Source organism: Dioscorea cayenensis, chromosome 1 (assembly GCF_009730915.1).
Source record: "Dioscorea cayenensis subsp. rotundata cultivar TDr96_F1 chromosome 1, TDr96_F1_v2_PseudoChromosome.rev07_lg8_w22 25.fasta, whole genome shotgun sequence".
In the NCBI taxonomy this organism is placed as follows: Eukaryota; Viridiplantae; Streptophyta; class Magnoliopsida; order Dioscoreales; family Dioscoreaceae; genus Dioscorea; species Dioscorea cayenensis.
Window position 1 is genome coordinate 20,028,543 of NC_052471.1, and position 20,789 is coordinate 20,049,331.

At 43.2% G+C, this 20,789-nt stretch overlaps 1 non-coding gene across 1 annotated transcript; it reads right to left on the reverse strand.

Annotated features, from left to right (window-relative positions):
• Positions 1-1,368: 1,368 nt before the first annotated feature.
• Positions 1,369-1,475, reverse strand: LOC120266283. Its single transcript, XR_005538128.1, has one exon. It is a non-coding gene; the product is annotated as a small nucleolar RNA R71 (small nucleolar RNA).
• Between the last annotated feature and the right edge of the window lie 19,314 nt (positions 1,476-20,789).

Here is a 20,789-nt window from a genome sequence, read left to right on the forward strand (position 1 = left end):
CAAAAAGGGAGGAAATCCGAGCATCTTCTTGGCGGGGAGAGCAAGAACAAGGAGGATCTACTTCTAGGGCATCATTGCTTGGAGGTTGAAGACAACGGGAAGCCACCCCTTCGAGTGGCGTCTTCGGAAGGCTTTCTCCGGGGATTCTTGCGTCATTCGACCTTCATCATTTGAGGGAGTGTTCCTCATGTTTAATTTAGTTGTTTGTATGGATTATTTGGTTTTCTTTTTGAAGATGAACAACTAAACCCCTAGGTCACCGGATGTAGGTGAACCTAGGGGGCGAACTTGTGATGTTTTGGATTGTTTGAGTAGTTTATGCATGTTTGGCTTGTTGTGATCCTTGTTTGGTGTTCTTGCTTGTTTTGGTACATTTGATTGAGTGATGTATCAAATTCTTGGTAGCACTTTGTAGCATGACCATTGCCTTAGTGCTAGACTCCACCAAACTAGGAAGGGTTCATTGTATAAATATGCCGTGACCATCGGGTATTTGTACCCCTCCAATCCTAGGGTTGAAAACTACTTGTGTCTCCACCCCAACTTGTGAAAACTTACATTCTCCTTGCAACCGTGTGGGAAGTTGGGCGGAAGAGATTCCACGCTCAACACTTGCATAGGGTTAGGAGTCAATTGCCGTGACCATCGGGTTGACCTAGGTCTTGGTTTACTCGGTCCAACTAGCCACGTGCTTTATTACTCAATTTCCTACTCACTATGGTAGCCCCCTTGGGAATCTGCATCCGTGACCATTTTCCAACCTTGGGCATCTCCCGTATTTTACTTGTTTCGTACTTCTTAAGATTTCATTTCGCTTTTCATTTCGCTTTCTTTTCTTCTTTTCTCTTATCTTGGAATCGGTGAGCTAAACAACAGGTAAGAAGTGAGTAGGGTAGCTCCTCAGGCCCCTTGGGAATACGACCCATTCGCGTGTGCGCGAGTGGTTTATTACTTGACGACCCCGTGCGCTTGCGGGTGTACACACTTCGTGTCGATCAAACAGCGAATATTATTCGATTATGCCAGACCTTCAGTATTGAGGACACAATCAAGTATTGTGCGTCCCCTGATTACAGCTCAGAACTTTGAGCTGAAGCCGGCATTCATCTATATGTTACAACAATCCACACAGTTTAATGGTTTGCTCGATGAGGATCCAAACAGTCATATAGACAACTTTCTGGAGCTGTGTGATATAGTGAAGATAAACGGGGTAACGGATGATGCCATCAAGTTGAGAGCCTTCCCATTTTCTTGAAAGGGAGAGCGAAGTAGTGGCTACATTCATTACCTAGACCATCAATTACCACATAGTAGGAGATGGTGGAAGCTATTATTGGTCTTTATTTCCCTCCTGAAAAATCTGCAAAGCTTAGGAATAAGATCTCATCCTTTGTACAATTGGAATTGGAGTCTCTATTTGAGACTTGGGAAAGGTTCAAGGAGCTCCTGAGAAATTGCCCGCAACACAGATTCACAGAGTCGTTGATTGTCTAGAACTTTTACAACGGTCTGAATCCGAGTACAATGTAACTATTTGATACGGTGACTTCTTTACCAGCTCAAGTAGAATCATTGAGCAAGAAGTTAGATCTTCTAACTTCGAATAGAGTGGCGGCTGTGATTACTTGCACTTGGTGATGTATCTTTGGTTGAGAACATCAATTTTATGGGTAATGGCATTAGGAATCAAGGAAACCCATACAATAATACCTACAATCCGGGTTGGAAGAGTCATCCCAATTTCTCGTGGAGCAACCAAGGTCCACAAAAGGCCATAGGGTCACCGGGTTTCCAACAAAAAGCCCCAAAAATGGAGAACCGAGTGTCAGATTTGGAGACCTAGATGAACGATTTGGAGAAGACCTTAACTAGGTTTGTACAATCATCTAAAACAAGGTTCCAATCAGTTGAGGCTACACTTCGCAACCACACCGCGTCTTTGCATAATCTTAAAAATCAAGTAGGGCAGATTGCGAAGTCATTATCGGAAAGGTCACAAGGAAGCTTGCCGAGTAACACCGAGACCAACCCTAGAAAGCATGTGAAGGTGATCACTTTGAGAAGTGGTCGTGAGGTTGAGGGCAAGCTTCTATGTGAGAAGCCAAATAAACACGCACCTGAGGTTATAGAGGATGAGAAAGGAGCACGTAAAGAGAAGGAAGTGGCACCCCCACCTTTGAAGCCAAGAATCCGTTATCCCTCTAGATTGAAGAATGACCAAGGGGATTAACAGTACAAGAAGTTCCTGAGTTTTTTCAAACAACTCCACATCAATATTCCTTTTGTTGAGGCATTGGCCGAAATGCCTAAGTATGTAAAAATTCTGGAAAGACTTGTTGACAAACAAGAGGAAGTTAGAGGAGAGTGCTTCAGTGATTTTCGATGCATCTTAATCGTTTGTTTTCCAAAAGAACATGTCGAACAAGAAGAAAGACCTGGAAGCTTCATCATTCCGTGTAATATTTGTAATCTAGGTGAAGTAATGACATTGGCGGACTCAGGGGCCAGTATCAACATCATACCATACATTGGCGGACTTGGATGACTTTGTAATTAGCGGACCGAACAGTGAGACATCCGAGGGGTATCATCGAAGATGTGCTTGTCAAGGTGGACAAGTATATTTTTCCTGTAGACTTTGTGGTGTTAGACGTCAATGAGGATGCAGATGTACCCTTGATACTTGGGCGGCTGTTCTTGCGGACTTCAAAGGCATTGATTGACATAGACAGCGGAGAGCTAACTTTGAGAGTTGGAGATGTCAAGCTCACATACCGCCTTGCTGAAGCCATGCGGCATTCTCTTTATTTCAATGATACTTTGTATTTTATAGACACTACTGATGAGATTGTTGATGAATACATGCAGGAAATGTTCAATCCAGACCCGTCTGAGGGTCTGTTCGATCAAAAGGAGGATAATGAAGAAGTAATGATGCTTGGTACGACGGAAGAAGTACCATCTGCCCCGGGGATCTTGAAGAAGGTGCTCTGGAAAATGAAGAGGGCTAGGAGACGCCACTGGAAATGCTCCAAGGTTGTTGGAGACATGCGTGAACCGAAGAAGTTGGATGAACCATTGTTAGGCGGTCCCAAGCCTGATAATTCACCCTCTAACTTCAAGAGATTTTGCTCATCATGTTTTTAAGCCATGGGTAAGAGGACAACCTTCATCTATGAGCCCCCGTGAGGTAAGACAAGGTACACCAAGCTAAGTGACGTTAAACAAGCACTTCTTGGGAGGCAACCCATGTGTTTACTGTTTTCGTAGTTTAGTAGTTTAGTGTGTGCATGAATAAAGTGTTGAGTGTTGGTGTCTTGATTTTTATATATATTTCTTTTGTGATTTTATTGTGGGTTTTCAAGTTTATCATGTGTTTTCAAGTGAATTTGGTGAAGTTTTGGTCGTTTGAGCTATTTCTCTTATTTTTCACTGGTATAAATTGCATATTGGGGCAGGCTCTGAGTGTTTAAACATGTTCAAAACTTTTCTGCAGAGCCTGTAGAGTTTTCTAAGGCATCCAGAGAAAACGCACGGGTGTGTGGAATTACCGCATGGCCGTGAATTTGCATTGCAATCTCATCCAAAGAAGGCACAGGGGCGTGAACTCGCCCCTGTGAATTCCTATACGATTCTCGCACGCTCGTGGTTAATTTCCGCATGGGCGTGTGAATTCCTGCAGAGATTGGCAGATTATCCCGAAAACACACACTGGCATGGACTCAACCCTGTGGGCGACCTTGTGAAAATCGCACGAGCGTGGGTAATTTCCGCACGCCCGTGCGAACCTCTGCAGTGGAGCTCTCTCCATTCCGAGAAAACACAGGGGCATGCGCTTACCCCTATGAGTTGGGCCTGTGAATGTCCACGTCCGTGCAAAATTTCTAAACGGGCGTGCGCAACACTTAGGAATTTTCTCGGATGTCAGAGTAGCCACAAAGGCGTGCGGGCGCACGGGCGTGGGCATTTTCCTCATGCCCGTGCGAGAGCATTCAGAGGCAGTGATTGTTTTCCCAATATCGCATAGGGGCGTGCATCTGCCCCTGTAAGGCTTTCCAGTGGAGACGCATAAGTGTGGTTAATTCACGCACACCCGTGCAGATGTACAGAATGCCAAGAGGCGCGAGTGCTTTTAAAGAATCATCATTTTTTTCTCATTCCCATACTCCCTCTTCACTTGAGAGCACCCTCACAATTCTTCCTTACTTCGCACTGCCGTATTTGGAGGGAGTTTTGCGTGGTTTTTCGGTCGTTTCAAGGTTTTCCACTTCAACTCATCGGTAAGGCTTATCTTTTGTTCTCTTCCTAAATTCATGATTTTAATCGATGAAACTGGTGAATAATGCTTCGTGTATATAATTAGAATGACTATGCATGTTTAGAACAAAGTGAAAAGCGATTTAATGTTGTATTATTTTTTTTTTTTGAGGCGTGGCCCTGCCTTTTTCACGCCCCGTGGATCCACTCGGGCGTGAAAAATTCCACTACGACTTTTGTGGATTTCTGAAAGATTGCTTAATTGACTTGTTTGATCGGTTTTCTTTCAAATTTTGTAAATTATGGCACCCAGGTCAAAGAAGCAAGCTGATAAGAAACCATGTGAGTCATCTCCTTAGTCCGAGGATATGAGATTCACTATACCCGAGCATCAGGCTTGTTTTGAGTGTTTATCGAGACTTCCGTTCGGATAGCTCAATTCTTAGATACGAGCATACTGAGAGATTTATAGCAAGGAGACGAGTTGGCTGATGAGGTTGAGGATCTCGTGTCGGTGGGTGGTTGGAGGCAGTTGTTGGAGATTAGAGAGCCATCCATCCGTGAGCTTACACTAGAGGTCTTGTCGTCATTCGAGTTCGATAGATCCTATTCGAGATTTGACAGCCTCAAGACCGTTTAGTTCAGAGCACTTGGACATCACCAGAGCATGAGTATCATGCAGTTTTTAGTCCGGCTTGGTTTATACAAGGAGGTATTCAAAGATATTCTCAGTTACTGACTGATTATCCAGGAGCTTTGACCCCGCAAAGAGCCTACAGAGCATAGTGTGCTCAGGGCCAGTACGAACCACGGGTGTCTAAGTTCACATGCCTTTCCTGACCTGTGTACAGATATTTACATGCCATCATGAGTAGGTTGGTCAATGGCCGTGGTGATAGCACTAGCGTTCTGAGCCGGCGGAGCTTCTGTACTTGTATTCGATGTTGCAGCGCATACCGATCCATCTGGGGCACATCGTCGTTGAGTACATTCGACATCAGGGCCAGTATGACAAATTGGGAGCGATCTTCTATAGTTCATACATTATGAGATTACCTATGGGTATGGGACTCCTGGGCGTGATTTTGCGGGGCCGAGAAGACGAGTATACCTACGCCCTTGAGCCTAGAGATGATGAGATTGATGGGCATGGTTCGTAGGGTTCGGATGGGGGTTTATGCTCTGGTTCTACCGGCCCCAGAGATAGCCGAGGAGGAGGGTGATGATGTTGAGGCTTTCCAGCATGCCCCCGAGCCTCAGTCAGCACCTATGGAGACTAAGGCACCTCCGGTGACAGAGGACCCACCCCCCAGTACACATGTTTTCACCATCTTGAGCCCATGATTACTTTGAGAGGCTCAAGAGCGCTATAGGGGTGATGCGAACAGAGGTAGTAGAGGCCGGAGTAGAGATTGCCAATATTAGGGCTGTGCAGGGCACACAGTATACGGAGTTCATGGCACGTTTTGACACATTATTGCAGATCTTAGAGCGAGACGTCGGCTGGTCATTTGTCCTACAGCCAAGAACTCCCCTGGTATCTCCGACACCTCCATTCCCTATTCCAACACCGGTTGACCCACCATGTATTTCATCACCACCACCAGCAGCAATAGAGCCAAAGGACGACATCGACACTTGATTTTATTTTCCTCATCTTTTACTTCTGCATTTTATTTTGGACTTGTATACTCAGAAAGGACAATCCTTTTGAGTTTATTTTCATTTTGTATTTCGAGTTGTATTCATTGTCTTATCTTTTATATACTCGAGTTATGTTTGTTTTTATTGAGCGTCACTGAACCCTCTCGTGTATCCGTGAAGATGGTCTTGTCATCATGGTAATTGAGACTTTGTTATGGGCACGGCCAAGGTGTTTCAGTACTTGGCCGTATGAGCTTCATAACCCATTGGAACAACACTCCCAAGGACTTAGCTCCATCAAATGCAACACTAGGAGTCAACGGAGTATTGTTTTGATTGCTTCTTCCACATCTGAATTTAATTGATTTACATTATGAATGAGCTTGCATGTGTATATTGGGGACAATGTACAACTTAAGTGTGGGGGGGAGTTTCATAGTGCATGCATCTCTTTTATAGTAGTTTTGATTGATATACATGCTCACATATCCAATGGCGGTTCACATTAGTTGTATTGATTGTATTCTTGAGTTTAGTTACTAGTTATAGTTGTTTTGATATAACTCTTTTGGAAACTCATGTTTTATGTATAAAAGACTAGTTATAGTTGTTTCTTATGTAAATTCTGAAAAAAAATGGAAAAAATGAAAAGAAGCAACAAAATAGTTTTATTATTTATTTGTGCATGTTGGGTGGAAAGAGCGACCACCTATGAAGTATGAAGCTACTCTCATAAGTCGGATACTAGTTATGCCCTAATGAGAGAAAAAGCTATCTCATAGGATAAGTGAAAGCTACTACTCCGGTAGAAAGAGCTACCACTTCGAAATTGTGAAAGCCACCTTAGTGGTCGCTTTGGAAAAGGCTACCTTAGAGGATGTGTGAAGCTACTACCATTTTTTAAATTTTTGTTACTTTTTGTAGATAAATAAGTCCCTCGTACTTAGAACAGTGAGGAGTATACTTTGGGTTGTTTTGAGTGAGTTCACACACTTACACAATTTCGGGTTTGTTGTCCTTTTTTATTCAAGTTTTTAGCTAGATAATTGATTTTTCATATTTAGTGTGGAAATTTTCCTTACTTGTAGAATGCCCTCTTTGTATGCTTTGGTGAACCTAAGGCCAAGCACTTCCAATATTTCCTTCATCCATGCACATAATATTTTAATTTTTGCTTGAGGATAAACAAAAGCTTAAGTGTGGGGAGTTCGATAAGTGCTAGCTAGAGAATTGATTTTTCATATTTAGTGTGGAAATTTCCCTTACTTGTAGAATGCCCTCTTTGTATGCTTTGGTGAACCTAAGGCCAAGCACTTCCAATATTTCCTTCATCCATACACATAATGTTTTAATTTTTGCTTGAGGATAAACAAAAGCTTAAGTGTGGGGAGTTCGATAAGTGCTTGTGCGATAAGAGTGCGAAGCTGATAAGTGCTTGTGTGATATGAATGCGAAGCATTCTTTCCTTATGTTGAGCATTACTTTTCTTGGGTTTTTACATTAATATGTGTGTTTTTATGTTACTTTTATGCAGGTAGGGTTGTGAAACCAATTATGAAGGAAAGAAGCCAATGTGGATCACAATGCACCGATTTTGGAGGAAATCTTGCTAAGGTTCAAACATGAAGATATAAGTCGGGTGCGAGATGCTAGAGTGTGTGCCAACCTCCCCGTATTTGTGTTTGCACAACCATTTGGAGGGGCACAAGGGCAGTCACACACAAGCATTCCGACTTATGCATATATAACAAGATCTCCATCAACTTATCCGTCATTGAAGAAGAAAAGCGATCCACGGCATAAACGTGTGCGCGTTTATGTTACCTCGATGAAAAGTGGATTTGGGAGTATTTTTGGCATAGCACTGTAGCAGGTTACTGTAGTAAAATCACTGTGGAAATTACCTCGATGAAAATGACAGTTTCAGAGAATCCACACGGGCGTGTGGAAATTACCCACGCCCGTGTGGAAATTCCCCATGGCCGCGTGAAGCATCCACGCCCATGTAGTCGCCCGATTCCAGCCCTATTTAAAGCCGAATCAGCCCCGATTTTTGTATTCTTTCTCCATCTTTTCCCCAACTTGAGAGAGGGCTTCAGCTAGGGTTTTGAGGGGTATTGGCCAAGGTTTTGGAGTGGTTCTACGGCTCCGACATAGTCATTCCTGAGGAAGACGGTTGGTAGGGGAGCTTCCGTCGAGGCGTATCCTATAGCAGACGAGGGAATCCTTCGACGACAATTAGAGGACTCTCCGGAAGACCATCGACACGACCATCGAGGTGGTTTCTTTATGGATTCATTGCTTTTACATTCGATTTCTTTGATTGTACTTAGCTCTATGGAGAGCTAAACCCCTAGTGGGTACTTGGGTGATTGTGAACCCTAGGATGTATTCGTTTCTTTGAACTTATTTATTATGCTTTCAATAAATTGATGTTTATTTTCAGTTCCAACCTTGAATGCTTGATTGTATGAACGTTTCCCCTAAAGTGACACTAGGGTTGAGAGTTCTTGTTGGTAACCTTGTGAGTGAGTGAGACACCACGAGCGTTAGACAAAGCTAGGTTGGAGAGGATTGAGAGGGTGAGTCGAAAGGTACAGGAGCGTCCCCTTTCCTCTCCGACGTGATAGATTCTACCTCCGTTCCTTGAGTTCTTTGCGGCCATAATAGAGTGAATGGTCTAAGGGATGAACCTCCGCTGGGGCCTAGTTGCGCGTGCAATGGAGTGAAGCGTTGAGGGGATCTTAGTATCTAGGGCTTAATTGTGGCTAGGGACCTTCCGCCTGGACCAAAGGGTTAGGTCTATAATTAGGAAGCGATTTATCACTTGGAATCCCTAGAGCTCATTGCAACTTTATTCGAGTGCAAGGTTGAGAGGTTATTTAATCTCTCCTTCAGGACATGAATAGAGTTAGGCATAGTTGACCTTAGATTTGGGACTATGTATGTAAGGATTTTCATGACTCACCATTACATTGATTAGGAAGCATAATAGAGAGTTCTTGCACTTGAAGCGATTTTCCTAGGTGAAGCATCATCCGAGTACCCCATCTTTATCGATTGCCTTACCTCCTCCTTACTTTTGCTCTCTTACTTGTTGCTTTTAATTGTTGAGAATTGAATCATTATCACACTTATCATTGTTGATACTCCACATGGCTAAGAATCGAATTAAGTGTCTTTACTCCCTACTCCCTATGGATTCGACCCCGCTCAACCGGGATTATTACTTCAACAAACCCGTGCACTTGCGGTATATACGCAAGGGGACCTTGTGAAGTTTTTGGCGCCGTTGCCGGGGAGTAGGCGTTTAGAGATACTTTGCACTTTGTTTTCTTAGCTATTTACCCTTCATTCTATTTCACATTTCTTCTCTATCACCGTTCTGATTTGTTCTAAAAAAAAAATTATATATTTCACACTTTCTTATTCTTCCATCATTCTCATTTGTTTTCTTTTGTCATGTCTTACTTTTTCTTGCAAGGATTTTAAATGATGATTGACCCAGTCATTGCTCTACATTTGCAGGTTGAAGCTCTGAGTGAAAAACTTGATAGAATTTTAGCTTCACAACAACAGAACATTCCATGTTAAAACGCATATCATCCAATTGAAGTGGGCTACCCAAACGTACTATGGGATAATGGTGAACAACATTGGGAGGCACCTCAAGAGGAATGTCAAACGAGTGAGATACTCGGAGAGGATGCACTTCAGTTGCAAAGAGTGTTAGCTAACTTCACTAAAGCATCCGATGTCTGCGTCCAAAATATGGAGACCACACTAAGATGTCATGAAGCCTCCTTTAAAAACCTTGAGCATCAATTAGGAGGGATACTTGACACACTCTCCAAGGAACAACAAGCATTTGAGCAAGCAATTCAAGTTCCTTGTAGAGATGATGCGGTAGTGAACGACAATGAAGAAGTTGGGCAAATTGAGTACATTGGTGTAGAAAATGAAAAGGGAGAAGTTGAATATCATTTTGAGATTTTGGACAGTGTGAATGAAGATTGTGCTTGTGAGAGAGAAAATTTTCAAGGGGATTTGCTAGTGTCATGTTTCTTTCAAGCTAAAAATACACAAGAAGAAGTAAATCCTAAGGTAATGGAACAAGCACTACTCTTTGGTATTGATCAATTCATAAATTGCAAGAAAGAGATTTTGGGTTTGGGAGAAGATGTGGGTAGGAGATTCAAACCATCCAATGACCCACCTATGCTAAGTTTGGACAATTCCCAACCCAAATTGTTTCCTTGGAGGCCAAAAGTAAGATGGTTGGACTCTCCAACAAATATTCCACCCTGGCAAGCAAATTTTTGGTTTAAGGGAAGTAGCTATGCAATGTCTAGTTGGGAGGAACATACTTTTTTCAAGCCTCCATAAGGTAAAGAAGAGGTACGTCAAGCTTAGTGACGTAAAACAAGCGCTTCTTGGCAGGCAACCCAAGCAATTACTGTTTTCCTTGTTTTTAGTTTAGTGTTTGCATGAATAAGAGCTTGAGTGTTGGTGTTTTGATTCTTATAGGCCATTGCTATGCTTTTCTTGTGGACCGTTGGTGTTATCTTGTGCTTCCATGTGTTTTGGTGAAGTTTTGGTCGTTTGAGCTATTTCACATGTTTTTCACTAGTAAAACTTACATATTAGGGCAGGCTCTGAGTGTGTAAACATGTTAAAAAAAATTTTGTGGAGCCTGCAGAATTTTCTAAGGCATCCAGAGAAAACACACGGGCGTGTGGAATTTCCACACACCCGTGGATTTGCACTGCGAGCTCATCCAGAGAAGGCACAGGGGCGTGCGGCTGCCGCTGTGAATGACCATGCGACTGTCACACGACCGTGGGTAATTTTCGCACGGGCGTGTGAATTCCTGTAGAGTTGGGCGGTTTATCCCGAGAGCACACAGGGGCGTGGACTTGCCCCTGTAGGTGACCTTGTGAACCACACACGGGCGTGGGTAATTTTCGCACGCCCGTACGAATCTCTGCAGAGGATCTCTCCATCCCGAGAAGACACAGGGGCGCGCGTTTTCCCCTGTGAGTTGGACTTGTGAATATCCACGCCCGTGTGGAATTTCCGCACGGGCGTGGGTCTTAGAGAATTTTCTCGGTTGCATGCAGAGTCCACAGGGGCGTGCGTCTACCCCTGTGGGTCAGGCACACGGGCGTGGGTAATTCCCACACGCCCGTGTGGATTTACAGATATGCTAGAACCGTAGGCTTTCTTTAAAATCTTTTCGGGTTTCTTCATCTTTTCATCCTCATAAGTTTTGAGAACACATCCTTGCTCTCTCCTGACCTCTCACCGTCATTTTAGAGGGTTGTTAATTGATTTTTCCGGCTGTCTTCTAGTCTTTCATTCTCATTTTGTAGGTAAGCTTCTCTTTCTCTTTTCTTTGCCAATCTTCATTTATTTTGCAGCACCATCATCATCTTCACCAGCAACGGAAACAGATGTACTAGATATTGACACCGACACTGGAGGCGTCTTTACCTTCTTTGCTCTTATTTTTTGCATTTTATTTTCTGCATTTTATTTTGGATTGGTATACTCAAAAAGGATTTTCCTTCTGAGTTTATTTTCATTTTGTGGTCTCGAGTTGTATTCATTGCTCTATCTTTTGTATACTCGAGTTGTTTTTATTTTATTGAGCTTCAATGACCCCTCCTCGTGTATGCGTGCAGATGGTCTTGTCTTCTTGGGAATTGAGACTTTGTCATGGGCACGACCAAGGAGCTTCGGAACTTGCTCGTGAGAGCTTCACAACCCGTCGGAACACTACTCCCATGGAATTAGCTTCATCAAACGCAACACTAGGAGTCAGGGGAGTATTGTTTTGATTGCTTCTCCCACATTTGCTTTTGAAGGATGTATATTTTGAGTGAGCTTACATGTGTCCATTGAGGACAATGTACAACTTAAGTGTGGGGGGGAGTTTCATAATGCACACATCTTTTATATTGTTCTTGATTGATATATGCTTACATAGCCAATGGCGGTTTACCTTAGTTGCAATGATTGTATTATTAAGTCTAGAAGAATTGTTAACATTGAATGTTTTCATGCTCTAGTTCTTGCTTGAATTTTTAGGAATTTTTGCCCGATTTACACTTAGTGCACTACTCACTTTGTGAACTCTATTGGAAACTCATGTTCGATGTTAAAGGGACTAGTTAGGTTTACTTCTTTTGCTAAATTCAAAAAAAAAAATAAAATAAAAATAAAAATAAAAATAAAATGAAAATGAAAAGAAGCAACAAAATAGTTTTATTGTTTATTTGTATTTGTTGAGTTGAAAGAGCTACCACCTATGAAGTATGAAGCTACTCTCACAAGTTGGATACTAGTTATGCACTAATGAGAGAAAGAGCTATCTCATAGGATGAGTGAAAGCTACCACTCTGGTAGAAAGAGCTACCACCTAGAAAGTGTGAAAGCCACGTTAGCGGCGGCTTTGGAAAGGGCTACCTTAGAGGATGTGTGAAGCTACTACCATCTTTTAAAATTTTTGTCACTTTTGTAGATAAATAAGTCCCTTGTACTTAGAACTTTGAGGAGTATACGTTGGGTTGTTTTGAGTGAGTTCACACACATTCACGAAATTCGGGTTTAATGTCCTTTTTTATTCAAGTTTTTAGCTAGAGCATTGATTTTTCGTATTTAGTGTTGAAATTTTCCTTACTTGTAGAATACTTTCTTTGTATGCATCGGTGAACCTAAGGCCAAGAACTTTCAATATTTTCTTCATTGATGCACAGAATGTTTAATTTTTGCTTGAGGACAAGCAAAAGCTTAAGTGTGGGGGAGTTTGATAAGTCCTTGTGTGATATGAATGTGAAGCATTCTTTCCTTATGTTGAGCATTACTTTTCTTGGGTTTTTACATTAATATGTGTGTTTTTATGTTACTTTTATGCAGGTAGGGTTGTGAAACCAATTATGAAGGAAAGAAGCCAATGTGCATCACAATGCACCGATTTTGGAGGAAATCTTGCTAAGGTTCCAACGCGAAGATATAAGTCAGGTGCGAGATGCTAGAGTGTGTGCCAATATTCCCATATTTGAGTTTGCACAACCATTTGGAGGGGTACAAGGGCAGTCACACTCAAGCATTCTGACTTATGCACATAGAACAAGATCTCCAACAACTTATCCGTCATTGAAGAAACAAAGCGATCCACGGCATAAACGTGTGCCCGTTTATGTTACCTCGATGAAAAGTGGATTCGGGAGTATTTTTCACAACCGGCCGAAAATGACAGTTTCAAAGAATCCACACGGGTGTGTGGAAATTACCCACGCCCGTGTGGAAATTCCTCACGGGCGCATGAAGCATCCACGCCCGTGTAGTCACCCGATTCCAGCCCTATTTAAAGCCGAATCAGCCCCGATTTTTGTATTTTTTTCTCCATCTTTTCCCCAACTTGAGAGAGGGCTTCAGCTAGGGTTTTGAGGGGTATTAGCCAAGTTTTTGGAGAGGTTCTATGGCTCTGACATCGTCATTACTGAGGAAGAAGTTTGGTAGGGGAGCTTCCGTCGAGGCGTATCCTATACCGGACGAGGGAATCCTTGGATAACGAGTAGAGGACACTCCGCAAGACCATCGACATCACCATCCATAGGGTTTCTTTATGGATTCGTTGCTTTTACATTCGATTTCTTTGATTGTCCTTAGCTCCATGGAGAGCTAAACCCCTAGTGGGTACTTGGGTGATTGTGAACCTAGGATGTATTCATTTCTTTGAACTTCTTTATTATTCTTTCAATAAATTAATGTTTATTGTGAGTTCCAACCTTGAATGCTTGATTGCATGAATGTTTCCCCTAGAGTGACACTAGGGTTGAGAGTTCTTGTTGGTAACCTTGTGAGTGAGTGACACACCACGAGCGTTAGACAAAGCTAGGTTGGAGAGGTTTGAGAGAGTGAGTCGAGAGGTACAGGAGCGTCCCCTTTCCTCTCTGACGTGATAGATTCTACCTCCGTTCTTTGAGTTCTTTACGGCCATAATAGAGTGAATGGTCTAAGGGATAAACCTCCGCTGGGGCCTAGTTGCGCGTGCAATGGAGTGAAGCGTTAAGGGGATCTTAGTATCTAGGGCTTAATTGTTGCTAGGGACCTTCCGCCTGGACCAAAGGGTTAGGTCTATAATTAGGAAGCGATTTATCACTTGGAATCCCTAGAGCTCATTGCAACTTTATTCGAGTGCAAGGTTGAGAGGTTATTTAATCTCTCCTCCGGGACATGAATAGAGTTAGGCATAGTTGACCTTAGATTTGGGACTATGTATGTAAGGATTTTCACGACTCACCATTGCATTGATTAGGAAACATAATAGAAAGTTCTTGCACTTGAAGCGATTTTCCTAGGTTAAGCATCATCCGAGTGCCCCATCTTTATCGATTGCCTTGCCTCCTCCTTACTTTTGCTCTCTTACTTGTTGCTTTTAATTGTTGAGAATTGAATTATTATCACACTTATCATTGTTGATACTCCACATAGCTAAGAATCGAATTAAGTGTCTTTACTCCCTACTCCCTGTGGATTCGACCCCGCTCACCCGGGATTATTACATCGACAAACCCATGCACTTGCAGGATATACGCAAGGGGACCTTATCAGCCTCATAACCCTACCTGCATGAAACTAACATAAAAACACACATATTAGTGTAAAAACCTGAGAAAAATAATGCTCAACATAAGGAATGAACACTTCGCATTCATATCGCACAAGCACTTATCATAAGTCTTTGGGAGTGTTGTTCTAATGGGTTGGGAAATTCACACAGACAAGTGCCGAAACACCTTGGTCGTGCCCATGACAAATTCTCAATTCCCGTGATGATAAGACCATCTGCATGCATACACGATGGGGTTCAGTGAAGCTCACTAAAAACAAACATAACTCGAGTATATAAAAGATGAAGCAATGAATGCAACTCGAGACACAAAATGAAAATAAACTCAAAAGGAAAGTCGTTTCTGAGTATACAAGTCCAAAGTAAAATGTGGAAGTAAAAGATGAGGAAAATAAAATCAAGTGTAGATGTCATGCTCTGGCTCTGTACTACTGCTGGTGCTAGATCAAAGGGTGCTGGTGGAGGTGGTGAAGGAGATGCTAGAGGAGCTGGGGGTCTGCTTCTCAATATTTGTCGTAAGAAGTTGAAACGGGCCATCATATCGATATACTGTGCTGACTGTATCGACCGCATCTCCATAATCTCAGACTACAATACACTTACAGTGTTCTCGAGCCTCTTAATACGATCATAGGCTCTTGAAAGGATAACTGGGCACCCTGAGGTCTCGGTCGCCGTCGGTGCGGACTGTCCCGCTATATTTTTTCTGCTCTCGGTACTCTTAGTAGTGGATGTCGCCAGAATGTGAACTTCGGGACCATATCTGTGCACTACTCCCATCATCCTAAGAGTATCGAGTCTGAGTGGAGAAGGAATAAATGTCTTTTCGGTATCCCGAATGGCGTCTACGAGGCCCATCCCCAGAATAAGTCGAGTGATGTAGGGACTAGCAAATAATACTCCCACTCTCCCATTATGGCACTGATATCGCAGATAATCGGCCACAATACACTCCAAGTGGATTGGCACGATCTGAACCATGGAATACAAGTAAAGTAATCCCTGCCGACTCAAAACACCCGTATTGTCCCCTCGACCATCTATAGATATGCTAAGAACGGTGAATAAGTACCTGTAGCTCAGTCGGGACAAACATGAGGCCTTAGACACTCCCGGTTCATACTGTCTCCGTCTGTACAAGGCATGGTAAGCTTGCTGTCGGGTCAAGGTGCCAAGTTAGTCTATCGCCAATTGTCTATACTCCTCGGTGTCTATGTAAGCCTCATCATATAAGCCCATGCGCACTGAAAACTCAGTGACACTGACAAGGTCCCCTTGCGTATATCCCGCAAGTGCACGGGTTTGTCGAAATAATAATCCCGGGTGAGCGGGGTCGAATCTACAGGGAGTAGGGAGTAAAAACACTTAATTTGATTCTTAGCTATGTGAAAGATCAATGATAAGGAGTGTGATATTGATTCAATTCTCAACAATAAAAGCAACAAGAAAGAGAGCAAAAGTAAGGAGGAGGTAAGGCAATCCATAAAGATGGGGTACTCGGATAATGCTTCACCTAGGATAATCGCTTCAAGTGCAAGAACTCTCTATTTTGCTTCCTAATCAATGCAATGGTGAGTCATGGAAATCCTTACATACATATTCCCAAATCTAAGGTCAACTATGCCTAACTCTATTCATGCCCCAGAGGAGAGATTAAATAACCTCTCAACCTCGCACTCGAATAAAGTTGCCATGAGCTCTAGGGATTCCAGGTGATAAATCTCTTCCTAATTATAGACCTAACCCTTTGGTCCAGGCGGAAGGTCCCCAACCACAATTAAACCATAGAAACTAAGATCCCCTCAATGCTTCACTCCGTTGCACGCGCAACTAAGCCCCAGCAGAGATTCATCCCTTAGACCATTCACTCTATTATTGTCACAAAGAACTCGAGGAACGGAGGTAGAATCTATCTTGTCGGAGGAGAAAGGGGACGCTCCTGTATCTCTCGACTCACCCTCACAACCCTCTCCAACCTAGCTTTGTCTAACGCTCGTGGTGTATTACTCACTCACAAGGTTACCAACAAGAACTCTCAACCCTAGTGTCACTCTAGGGGAAATGTTTATACAATCAAGCATTCAAGGTTGGAACTCACAATAAACATCAATTTATTGAAAGCATAATAAAGAAGTTCAATGAAACGAATACATCCTAGGGTTCACAATCACCCAAGTACCCACTAGGGGTTTAGCTCTCCATGGGGCTAAGTACAATCAAAGAAATCGAATGTAAAAGCAATGAATCCATAAAGAAACCCCCTCGATGGTCATGTCAATGGTCTTGTGGAGAGTCCTCTACTCGTCGCAAGGGATCCTTTGTCCGGCCTGGGATACACCTCGCCGGATCGATGCCGACGAAAGCTCTCCCAATAACCTTCTTCCAAACGACACGCGATGTCAGAGCCATTGAACCTCTCCAAAACCCTAGCCAATATCCCTCAAAACCCTAGCCGAAGCCCTCTCTCAAGTTGGGGAAAAGATGGAGAAAAGAATACCAAAATCGGGGTTGAATCGGCTTTAAATAGGTCTGGAATCGGGTGACTACACGGCCGTGGATGCTCCACATGCCCGTGCGGAATTTTCACACGGGCGTGGGTAATTTCCACACGCCCGTGTGGATTCTCTGAAACTGTCATTTTCGGCCGGTACGTGAACAAGAATTACTACAGATGTTTTTCTACAATGATTTAATACAATACCCCGCTACGATGACTACGCCAAAAATACTCCCGAATCCACTTTTCATCAAGGTAACATAAATGGGCACATGTTTATACCGTGGATCACTTTGCTTCTTCAATGACGGATAAGTTGATGGAGATCTTGTTCTACGTGCATAAGTCAGAATGCTCGAGTGTGACTACCTTTGTGCCCCTCCAAATGGATGTACCCACTCGAATACAAGGAGGTTGGCACACACTCTGGCATCTCACGCCTGACCTATGTCTTCGCGTTTGAACCTTAGCAAGATTTCTTCCAAAATTGGTGCATTGTGATCCACACTGGCTTTTTCCTTCATAATTGGTTTCACAACCCTACCTGCAAAAAAGTAACATAAAAACACATATATTAATGTAAAAACCCGAGAAAAGTAATGCTCAACATAAGGAAAGAATGGTTCACATTCATATCATACAAGCACTTATCAGACACCCATGGCGAACTGATGTTTAAATGCTCTGAACTGTATGACATCAATGACGTCAGATCTCCCATATGGCTGCTGGTACTCAAAGGACGCCAGAACCTCCAGTGTCAGTAGCCAGTAGACTAGCTCTCGTATAGAAAGCAATCTCCTCTAGCTTTCCACGGTCATCAATGTGTCAAGCTCACTCTGGCTCACTCGCCTCACTCGGACCTCACTAAATACACTCAAGTCCACGAACTGGGACTACCCAATCTTGAGTCTCAATAGCCGCTAAAATCGAGCCTCATGCTCGAGATTTGAGAATTCGATATGTGCTAACTCAGGTGAGGTCTCTCTGCGATGCTTACCCTGTTGCTTCTTCGAGCGCGGGGCCATACCTGCGATAAAAAATGAAGAAATGATCAAAGAATCTCAGAAACAACATACTGTAGAATTCCACACGGGCCTATGGAAATTACCCACGCCCGTGTGGATCAGCAGGGTGTGAAAATCGCACGGGTGCACAACAATTCTCAAAAATCCAACTTAAAAAAACGCCTAGACCCTTTGTAAACAAGCATAAAACATTATAACATGAAAATTCGTTCACTTTAAGACATTCAATCAGCTAAATACAAGAGTTGACGAAGAAAAGAGAATATAGAGGTTTTACAGATGAAATAGATGTGCAACTTTCAAAAATCGGTGCGGAATGTGAAATCAAATCCTCCAAAATAGCGGTGAAAGGCCGGGGAACTGATCAGGAGCTGTTTTCAGGTGGGTGAAGATGAAGAAGAAGAGAATTCACTAGGATTTTAAAGAAAAACTCGTGTCTCTTGGAATTTTGCACAACCACACGGGCGTGCGGAAATTACCCACGCCCGTGCGTCTCTGATAAACGTCTAAAAGTACATATTCTGCATGTATTTGTTTTGTATTATTCTTTATATTTATTTGTTGAATCGATTCCCTTTTGGTTTAAATTGTGTTATTTTTACATTTCAGGTCCATTTGAAGCCTTGGCGCCTCGGCGACGCGATTAGGGATGAATTCAGCAACAAAGTGGTGTTTTTCGGTCCGGGATCACTGTAGCACAACACTGTAGTAGTGTACTGGAGCAGTTTCACTGTAGCAGTCACTGTAGCTCATCGCGGGCTTCTCGGCAGAAAACTGAATTTCCCGAGGGGTTGGCATACGGTCGGTATATTGACCCATTTACCGATCGGGATCTGGGCATATATAAGGCTTGTTACGGCATCAATTAAGGGACTTTTGGCCACCACTCTCCACCATCATCCGCTAGAGCTTCAAGGCTGCGGGAGAAGGCAGATCTGAGGGGCAAATCAAAGGGAGAAGAAGGTTACACTCAAGGGAAAGGATCTAGGAGCTCGCCGGCGTGGATCCGACGAGTTCTCATCACCACCTTCTAGTCTTCATCTTAGGGGAGTTTGTTATGAACTTTTCTTTGTATCTCTTATCTTCTACACTTGCTCCTTTGTTGATGACGAACTAGACTCCCAAGGTCACCGGGCATTCGGTGAACCTTGGGATGAACTTTCTTGTATAGATTCTTTGATTTACATTTATGGCATTTGTGTGGTTTGTGATCCTTGCTTGGTGCTCTTTGATGTGTTGTTTTGCATGAGCACTTTGTGATTCAACTTCTAGGTTGTATTTGGTGCGTGACCATCGCCCTTATACTAGACACACCTTGCTTGGAAAGGATACACCATGACCATTGGGTATTTCATACCGCTCCAACTATTAGGGATGTACCTAAGTTGAGTTTCGGCCCTAATTTGAGATTCCCCTAATTGTAATGCGATCATAGGAGGATTTGGTCGGAAGAGATTCCGAGCTAATACTCTTATTGGATTAGGGATTACTGCCGTGACCATCGGGGTGATCTATCTTTGGATATCTCTTGGTCCAACCACCGTTGCCTTTGTAATTCTAGCATCCATCTAGCTTTAGTAGTCTCGAGGGGATCCTAGCTCGGAGACCTTCCACTTTCATTGTTACTTGCGACCTTAGTATGCTTGTGTGGTGACCCTTAGTCCATGTGTTTATAGTTTCTTTTCTTTTGTTATTTTCATTATCTTGTTTTAGTCCTATATTTGGTAGACTAGACAGTGTCATCTAGGGGGGAGTAATAGCAGCTCTTGGGACCTAGGGAATACGACCCCTGTGTCACGCACAGGGTATTACTTGACGACCCGTGCACTTGCGGATTTCATCAGTCTCCATATAAAGATTTCACAGGGGCATGTACATGCCCCTATGCGCTCTCTGGAAAACACTCCTTCTACTCTAAATGCTCTCGCACGGGCGTGCAGAAAATACCCACGCCCGTGCGCCCGACCCACAGGGGCAGTCGCACGCCCCTGTGGCTTCTCTGTCCACACGAGATGAATTGCTAAGTGTTTCACACGCCCGTGTGGAAATTCTGCACGGGCGTAGGCATTCACAAGCCCACTTCTCAAGGGCAGTCGCACACCCTGTGTCTTCACAGGATGGTGAGAGCTCGTCTACAGAGATCCGCACGGGCGTGTGGGAATTACACACACCTGTGTGTAATTCACAAGTTCGCCCACAAGGGCGAGTCCACGCCCCTGTGTGCCCTCGGGATAGTTTGTGAAGTCTTTGCAGGAAATCACACACACGTGAAGAAATTACCCACGGGCGAGTGAGAATCACAAGGTCATTCACAGTGGTGAGTCCATGCCCCTGTGCCTTTTCTGGATGAGCTCACAATACAAAACCACGGGCATGTGTTAATTCCACACGCCCGTGGGTTTTCTCTGGATGCCATAGAAAACTCTGCAAGCTCTGCAGAAAATTTTTGAACATGTTTACACACTCAGAGCCTGCCCCAATATGCAATTTATACCAATGAAAAACATGAGAAATAGTTCAAACGACCAAAACTTTGCCAAATTCACATGAAAACACACGATGAACTTGAAAACCCACAATAAAATCACAGCAGAAATATATAAAAAATCAAGACACCAACACTCAACACTTTATTCATGCACACACGAAACTACTAAACTACGAAAATAGTAAACACTTGGGTTACCTCCCAAGAAGCGCTTGTTTATCGTCACTTAGCTTG